The following is a 9042-nucleotide window of genomic DNA, read 5'->3' as shown; positions in this document are numbered from 1 at the left end:
ATGAGGAAACAGCTGTCCAGAGAGGTGAAGGCACTTGCCCCAAATCACACAGTAGTTAGCACTGGTGGCAGGATTCAAACCCAGATCTCTCTGGCTGCAAAAATAGCTATTGTGTAGGAGGCATTTCCTGCCTCTTCCGGGCATGCTCCTGGATTCAGTCCTTTCATCCTCACCTCAATCCTTTGAGGGAAGTACTATTATGATCCCCATTTTACAGATGAAGAAACTGAGGCGCAGAGGGGAAATTATTTGTGCAAGGTCACACAGCTAGTCAATGAAGGTACAAGGATTTTAACTGAGGCTGACTGGTGCTAGAAGCCTCCCTGGAGCTGGCATTCTCTCCCACTTCCTCACCCTGAGCCACAGGGAGAAGCATGTTCTTCCTAAGCTATGAAGAGGCATGCAGGGCTCCAGACAAGGACAGAAGAATAACCACTAAGCAAACCCATCAACTGTGCACCAGGCCCTGAGCTAGGCTTCTCTTCTAGCTGGGTCAATAACTCTTCACAGCAATCTGCGAGACCCAAACCTCATTTTCAGGACCTCGAGACTCCCTCCCCATACACACACAAAACCAGGGATTGCTTTTCCCCTCGATCTTGGGAAAAGTTGAAATGAATAAGCACAACTATTCGGCAAGCTACCTTGGGAACTCTACTCCCTCCTCAGATGATAAGTTATCCATATTGCAATAAAGAAAGGGAGTAGGAAGTAGATGCAACATTTCTAGAAGAAGCCCTGCTTTGTCCCACAACTGAGCCCCTTTGTAATGCCAAGCTTCTAGTGGAGAGCAGACAGGAACTGCCATGAAGCCCTGCCCTCCCAGGAGATCGTGGAGTTAGGATTGGACACTGCTGCAGCCCATCATGTCTGCCCCAGGAGAGGTTATAAAAAGTCCCTAAGCTCCTCCCACTTGGCAGAAGTTGCACTGTTAGACCCACAAAACTCGGTTGGTGGATTTGATCAAACCATTCTCCTTGTGCCAATGAGACCAAGGGGACTCTGCAAGCTTGGGGCTCCTGGGAGGCCTGGCCTATCCCTTCCCAACTTCATTTTCTTTCTTTTTTTTTTTTTGAGAAGGAGTCTCACTCTGTCACCCAGGCTGGAGTACAGTGGCGTGATCTCAGCTCACTGCAAGCTCTGCCTTCCAGGTTCAGCCTCCCAAGTAGCTGGGACTACAGGCGCCCACCAACACACCTGGCTAATTTTTTGTATTTTTAGTAGAGACGGGGTTTCACTGTGTTAGCCAGGGTGGTCTCGATCTCCTGACCTCATGATCCGCCCACCTCAGCCTCCCAAAGTGCTGGGATTACAGGCGTGAGCCACAGCACCCAGCCCCCAACTTCATTTTCAAGTCTGTTTCTGTTCCTTCATAAGCCTTGCTGAGGCCGGACATCATAGAAAGGTGACACAGTGCAGTGGTTAAGAACTTTGGCTCCACAGGCCCATGACCTGGGATCTTCTGGCTGAGTAGGCAGAAAAACAAGAGAAGTCCTCCTTTGTCTAAGAGTAGCAAGGCCAGAGGAACTGGAGATCGGGAAACCAGGGGCCAGGAGGGCCCTGAGACCATGCTGGGGAGTCTGCATTTGATTGTGCACAGAAGCCATTTGACGATTTCATATCATAATAAATGATAGCCATTCATAACATTGTGATTTGGTGAAACCAGGACAGGCGCAAAGCCGACTCCCAGAGAGAGGGATGAAACACACCGATGGCATGTGGAATAATTCTACATGGTCTGTGGATGAACATTTCTCATTTTTATTGTGATAAATTCATTTTAATGTGCATTATAAAAATATGCATAACTAGCCCATGAATCCTGTGATTTTCCATTTATAGGAGTAATATAAAGTCTCATTTTAAAAGAACGCATTCAAATAAAAAAGGCAGTAAGCCGATTTAAAGAATATATTAAGGAAGCCACAGCCTAGGAGGAAGCAGATGTGGCAGACAGCCCTGGAGGTGGAGTGGGTGGTATCCGTTTGGGAATCCTGGGGCATGGGGAATCCCAGCTCCCCGCTTAGTAGCTGTGTGATCTCAGACAAGGCACTTGATCTCTCTGAGCTGTTGTTTCCACCTCTGCAAAATGGCGGGGGGGTTGGGAGGGAACAGAAGTTTGCCTGGCAGGGCTGCGGTGAAGGTGAAATGAGGTCACATGAATGCATCTGTTTGTTTTCTCCCTTCCAGCCCCTCCCTGCTCCTCGATCTCACCCATACTCGGGCTGCTAGGAGGAGGCAGAGCTGGGATTGAACTCCTGATCTGTCTGATTCTGAGTCCCCTCAGGCACTGCCTCCCTCGCAGAAGCAGGAGTTCTGATGGAATCATTTGTCCATCACCGGGTCACCAGGCTCCAGCACACACTGGCCCCTTGGCAGGTGCTTCAGTCACTCCCTGTGGAATTCAAGTCTGAATCACCGTATTTTAATTCCCACCAGACTCCCTATGGAGAGGATAGCTGTTATCCCAAAGGTCAGACCCTTTGGCCAAAGCCACTGCAATAGGCAGAATAACGTCCCTCCCCCGCCAAAAAAAATCCACCCTGATCTCTGGAACCTGTGCATACATGGCCTGGCATGGCAAAGGAACTTCACAGGCGCCAGGAAATTCAGGATCTTGAGGTGGGTGGGGAGATTATCCCGGATTATCTGGATGGCCCTGAGGTCATCCAATGGGTCCCCATAAGTGAAGGAAGATCAGAGAGAGACTAGAAGATGCCTCGCGCCTGGCTCTGCAGAAGGAGGAAGGGCCATGAGCCAAGGAGTGCAGGCTGCATCTGGAAACTGGAAAAGGCAAGGGAATTGCTTCTCTAGAGGCTGGAAAGGGAATCACTTTGATTTTAGCTCAGCGAAGCCCATTCCTGACTTCTGGCCTCCAGAACTGTAAGACAATAAATGTGTGTTGTTGTAGTCACTGTGTTTCTGGTCTTTTATTACAGCGGCCACGGGGAACAAATACAGCTGCTCAGTAGAGGCCACAGCCAAGCCTGGGCCCCCTGTCGCTGGAGCCCAACGCACTCCACCAAGACCACAGTCCCCATCTGCACGAGTACAGCCCTTACTTCCTTGCTGTGTGACCCTGGCCAAGTCGTGAACTTCCCTGAGCCTCCGCTTCCTCCTCCACCAAGTGTGGATAATGGTAATGCCCATCTCGTTGTCTGTACGTGCAGGTGGCAACACTCTACATAAGCTCACCATTTATATTCTGCTGTTTTCCGTTACGAATGATAAGTTTTGAGTTTCTTCAAGTTGCTTTTCATACCTTCTTTGCAGACAGGTGGAACCCTTGAAAACTTCAGGCCCTGTGAATTCATCAAGATAAGGACAAGGAAATGCTCCATGCTGCCACGGCCGCAGCAGGGCAAATACAAATCTGCTTGTCGAACTGCCCTTGTCAATGTTATTTCTGACAAAGGAATCTTCTAAGACCCCCTGATTTCAGAGATGGTTCCCACATCCTAGAGAGTCGTCTTTAATCCTGAAAAGGTCTGTAATTCTGGCTGGTTATCCTGCTTAATAATTTGCTGCCATAGTATATTAATATTTAAACAGACAACTCTGTTTCCTCAAAGGCAGAATTACTTGTAAGCTTTCTTTGTTAAGTCAGAACATCACTGGAACTTCCCTCTTCACCCACATGCCTGGAGGTAAAAATAAAACCCATGACTCTGCCAGCTTTCATATTTAAACAAAGACTTTGGGAGTCTTGTGTCCTTTCCATTAACCTAGATGAACCACTTAGGAGGGGCTGGGTCATGGTAAGGACTGCACAGTGGGAGGCATTTTGATCACGATTATCACTGTGATTCTTCCTGTCCTTTAAACCCTTTCTCAGCTGAGCCTCCCCCAGCCCTGGCCAGCAGAGGAAGGCAGCAGGGAGGCACAGATCAACTCCCGTAGACCCAAGGGGCCAGTGATCTGCTGCAAGACACACAGCTGGTCAGGAGCAGAGCCACGACACAAGTCCTCCTTGGGGACAGCTGCGTGGGCGGCATGTGAGTGGTGGCAGCCAAGGGAGCTCCAAGGCTATCTTCTCCTGAGGGGCTCCTGGGTGCCCCCTGCAGCTCACCCAGGCTGAAGGTCAGCTTCCTGCCAGACCACTGGCCTGTGACTCCTCCTGGCTGCGAGCCCCACCTCACTTCTACCTTTGAGGTTTGGGTCTGGAACCTGTACGGCCAAAGCCAAAGGCCTGAAAAATGTGAGAAACAGCACAGTATTCTCTCCTGTCTCCTGCCCCGAATCCAGCACGGTCACCAGGGGTCAGGGCCTGCACGTGCAACCCACAGGGTCCCTCCCCTACTCCCCTGCCTGTGGAAGGGGTCCAGGCCTTAAAGTCAGCCTGGCAAGGGCAGCCCACAGGCCTGCGGCCTGGGGACAATCAGATCTTCCAAAGACCAGCCACTCAGTCCAGTGGGCAGACAAGGGACCCCAACTGTCTGCCAGACACTCCAAGGAGGCCTCCCCTCAGCCAGGCAGTCCAGGGGTCCCTGGCTGCACCCAGGGTCACAATGACACCATATCCTAGTCTGTTGCTGCCACAGGCTCTGCAGGCAGGAGGCTCCAGGGAGATGGGAAGAGCAGGCAGAAGGGGCACTGGCTGTGAAGTCTGCATAGCCAAGCCAGCACCGTCCAGCTGAATATCAGCTCTGGGTACACCCCAAGATGGAGCATTTTAGATCATGGTGCAGCCAATGCTGTCCATGCGGAGCTGGGAAACCTGGCTCCCTCCTGGCCCTGGTCTCCACCCAGCCTTGGCCTCACTCTGAGTTGTAGAGTGGGGATTGTCATAGCACATCCAGGGTGCCACAAGGACTAGGTAATTCCCTCCTAAGCACCGGCTTCTGCCAGAGCCCCCTCCTCCCTGCTGCTGACCCCATCCTCAGGAAAAACCTCAGAGATCGAGGCACGTTAAGAAGTTGGTGGCTAAAATAGCACAACTGCCATTAACACCACAGTAGGTGTTACCTCATTAGGGGATTCTCCCAGCTAGGGGATTTTTATTTTAAAAAATAAAACAACCACCTGCAAACAACAAAAGTGATAGGTCCCACTGAGGACCAAGTCTGGGGCCAGGCTCTAGATAGTTTAAAAAAAAAAAAAAAAAGAAGCGAGGTAGAGAACTACTACACACGGTGTGCGATTTGGTCACTTCTAAGAAAGCTACAACTTTCCTGATTTGAAAGGGACAGACTTCATAAGCACATGACTTCTACCCATTGTCCTAACTCCCTTCTACCTTCTGGAAAGGCAGGTGCAATGCCTGGAGGCACAGCAGCCATTCGGGGATCATGAGGACAAAAACCATACCCTAATGCGGAGAGGAGAGAGAGGAAGAGCCAGGATCCCTGATGCCATCATGAAGCCTCTGTACCAGCCCTGAACCTCCTTTCTCTCGACATCTTGTAATATAAGGGGAAAAAACTTCACCAGGCCTTCTGACTTCATCCCATCTTCATCATTCAACAAGAGCCTTGTTTTGTGTGCTCAGGACATAGCAGTGAACAAGGCAGACAAAGTCCCTGGTCTCAGGGAGCAAACATTCTAGTAGGAGAGGCGGTGAACAAGGACACACATGAACAAGAGCATCTCAGCCAGTGACAGCTCTCCATCACTTCCTCCTGCGCCTTCCTAGACAGGCTTCTGGTCTTGATTGGAGCACCAAATTGCTGCGGGGCTTTGGGATGGCCACTTCCCCACTCCAGCCTGTTTTCCTGTTTATAACATCAAGGAGGGGTCCAAATCCATGCTCTCTGAGGCCTGGCCCCTCTCAGCCAGGCCCTGGCACCAGGCAGGTTACTCTGAGCAGCTGTACCCAGAGGCTGGACCCCCTCCAAAGTGACTGGGCTGTTGCTGCCCTCAAATTCCTCGGCACTGAGTAAACAGCTGGGCAGCTCTGGTCAGCCAGCCAGGCCTCCTGACTGCATCCTTCTCAGGGACATCCACAAATCTTCAGCCAGCTGCAGGCTGAAGAGCCCAACTGCGACTCAGGCTCCCCCTGCCAGTGCCCGGCACAGAGCAGCCTGAAGGGCCCGGCCATGAGGGGGCCACCCCTGCTGTTTTAGAGCCACCATCCCTACTCTGGGGACTCCAGCTGTGGCTAGTGCCTGCCCAGATCAGTCACTGAGTCTCAGCACCCTGTATGGCACGCACACACACACACACACACCCCACACCCATCGTGCACTCCATACATCTCAAACTGGCCCGTCTGAGTGTTGGCCCCTCCAGTCTCCCCATTGCCCAGCCAGAGACTGCAGCACAGCCTCCTCTCTCTCCTCACCCTCACTTCCACCTCCTCCCAACCACCAAGCCCTGTAGATTCTGCTTCCCTCCCACCTCCCAAATCTTTCTGGTTTCCTCCACCCCCACTGCCCAGATCCAACCTCCCACGCCACCCCACACCTGAGACTTTGCTGTGGCGAAAGACGGGGAGCAGAAGAAGAGGCCTGACCCGAACCAACCAGGCTCCAGGGGCTGCTGCCTGGGCCAGCCGCACTGCTCCACCCAGCAGGGCAGGGCTTCTTTGGCCAAGGGGCTTGGAGGGCTGGGATCTATCAGGCCTGGGGCTCCAGGCCACTGTCCAGCAAGTGGCTAAAGAGCAGGAGGTCTAGGCCACCAAAAAATTCAGAATATATATACACATATTCTTTTTTTCTTTTTTCTGAGTCAAGGTCCTGCTGTGTCACCCAGGCTGAAGTGCAATGCTGCCCACAGCTCACTGCAGCCTTGAGCTCCCAGGCTTAAGCAATCCTCCCACCTCAGCCTCCCAAGTAGCTGGAAGTACAGGCATGCACCACCATGCCCAGCTAACTTTTTTACCTTTTGTAGAAATGGGGTCTCGCTTTGATGACCAGGCTGGTCTCGAACTCCTGGGCTAAGAGATGCCCCTACCTCAGCCTCCCAAGGTTCTGGGATTACAGGCGTGAGCCACCACACCTGGCTATATGTATAATTGAACAATTAAAACCTTTTGTCAAACGAGGAGATCAACTAGGGCATGCATCCAACTGGAAGGTCACCCTTCCCACAGAATAGCTCTGCCATGGCTCCTGGAGCCCACGACCTGTGCTTGTGAGGATGCCCCCATTAGGACGCATGTGTGGAGACCATGTGGCCCCACACACACCCGCCTTGTCATGAAGAGAACTTGGGTCTGTTCTGGCATCCTCCAGGGGGACAGTGTGAATATGCTAATCTGGCAGGCGACTGTATCATTCATTTCTCCAAGCAGCGTCGGGTATGTCTTGAATGCCTGCTATGTGCCAGGCACTGCATTAGGCCCTAGAGTGGTGACCAAGACAACCCTGGCTGCAGGGGCTGCCATCTGCTCAGGGTGCCCGGCAGATCCCAGCCCCACTCACAGAAGCCCTCCCACCACACTTCCTCCCCAGTCCAGGCTGCCTGGGGGCTGGGTGAGGCTGGGGCCGCAGATGGCAGCCCCAAGGACTCCAGGTGGGGAAGGCAGAGGTCAGTAATAGTCACAACATGAGTGACAGCATCACGAGACAAGCCGGGTAACAATGCCATCTCTTAGTCAAAGGCACAATCGAGATGACACCAGTGGGCTAAAAATAGCAAGCCCCTCTTTAGAGAGGTATCGGGTGTAGGGGAAGTCCGCAGACCCTGAAGGCACAAACCTGGTCCACATCCCGGCTTTGCCCCCGGCACGCTGTGTGACCAAGAGCCAATCTCACCACCTCTCGGCTGCTCCGGTTTTCTCAACTGTAGAATGGAGGTAACAATATGTCGGTCCCTCTTGAAGAATTACTTCAAAGAATAAGATAACACTAAGGAAGTTGGACTGGACAGGTGGTCCCCAACCTGTCACCTTCCCCTTTGCCACCTATACTTCCTGAAGGTTCTTTCAGAACAAGCCTGCCCTGCTCAAGAACTTTCAATGGCTCCCTGTTGCCTGCAGAGTCACAGCCAGACAACTGAGCCTTGGAATGTTCCCACTAATCAGGTGCTGCTTCTCTGTCTGAAGCTTTCCAGAGAAGCCAAGGCCTTCTTGGAAGCAGAGCCCACATGCAGCACCTCTCCTGGGTCCCACAGAGCAGGGCAGCCAAGAGGGTTAAGGCCCCTGCTAGTGCACTCTCCACCACCCAAGGATGCCTTGGCCAAGAAAGCTTAGGGGTACAAGGCCTGAAGGTGTACAAGGCCTCACCAGCCTCAGCCCCACCCCACTCCCCTAAATACTGGAGGGAAACGTGGGGGCGTTTGTGGTTGGAGAAGCATGCCATTTCCCATGGTGCTATCTGATGTTGACATTTTCCACTCCACCCTCAGCTGCTTTGCTAAGCGATGTGACTCTGTCTCCTGCCTGGGGAGGGGAGCAGAGAGGGAGCGTGCCCCAGAGGGAGTTCCCAGGGGTGGCAGAGGGTCATGGTGATGTCTGGGAACGCCGAAGGGGCAGCATCGCAAAGCACAAGTGTAACCCTGTGAATGAGGCGCTGTGTTGCCCCCATTTTACAGACTTCAGAAACTGAGGATTGTGGAATGAAGCGGTTTACTGGAAGTACGTTTGGACTTCGGGATCAGGCATGAAATCCTGTATACTTACCACCACCCTACATGATCTCCTGATGCTGCTCAGGACTGAAAAGAATTCTGAGATATGTACAAGGTATAGATCTTCTTCATCTCCCCTCCCTCTCCATCAGCCCCTCAGTGATGCGTGAGATGTTTGCATTAGCCCTTCTCCTTGTGGGTAAAATAATACCCCTGCTGCCCACTTTTGAAAATGTGTGTTTTAATAGATAGCAAATGCACATGGTACAAAGTTGAAAATATACAAAAGGATATACAGTGAAAAATAAGTACTCATCTAGCCCCTCCCAACTACCCTGTTATTCTTACTAGGACAAACATGATTACCTATTTTGTGGTGTTTCCTTCCAGAGATTTCTATGCATATGCAAACACATTCAAATACACACCAGCATCACAAATAGTAGTATAACTTACCATGTTCTGAACCAGCTGTTCAACACTTAATGTGTTCGGAGATTGTTCCGTTTAATTTTTTTTTTTTTTTTTTTT

Source organism: Colobus angolensis, unplaced genomic scaffold (genome assembly GCF_000951035.1).
Source record: "Colobus angolensis palliatus isolate OR3802 unplaced genomic scaffold, Cang.pa_1.0 Scaffold4, whole genome shotgun sequence".
NCBI lineage: Eukaryota > Metazoa > Chordata > Mammalia > Primates > Cercopithecidae > Colobus > Colobus angolensis.
Note: the sequence above shows the minus strand (reverse complement) of the source record.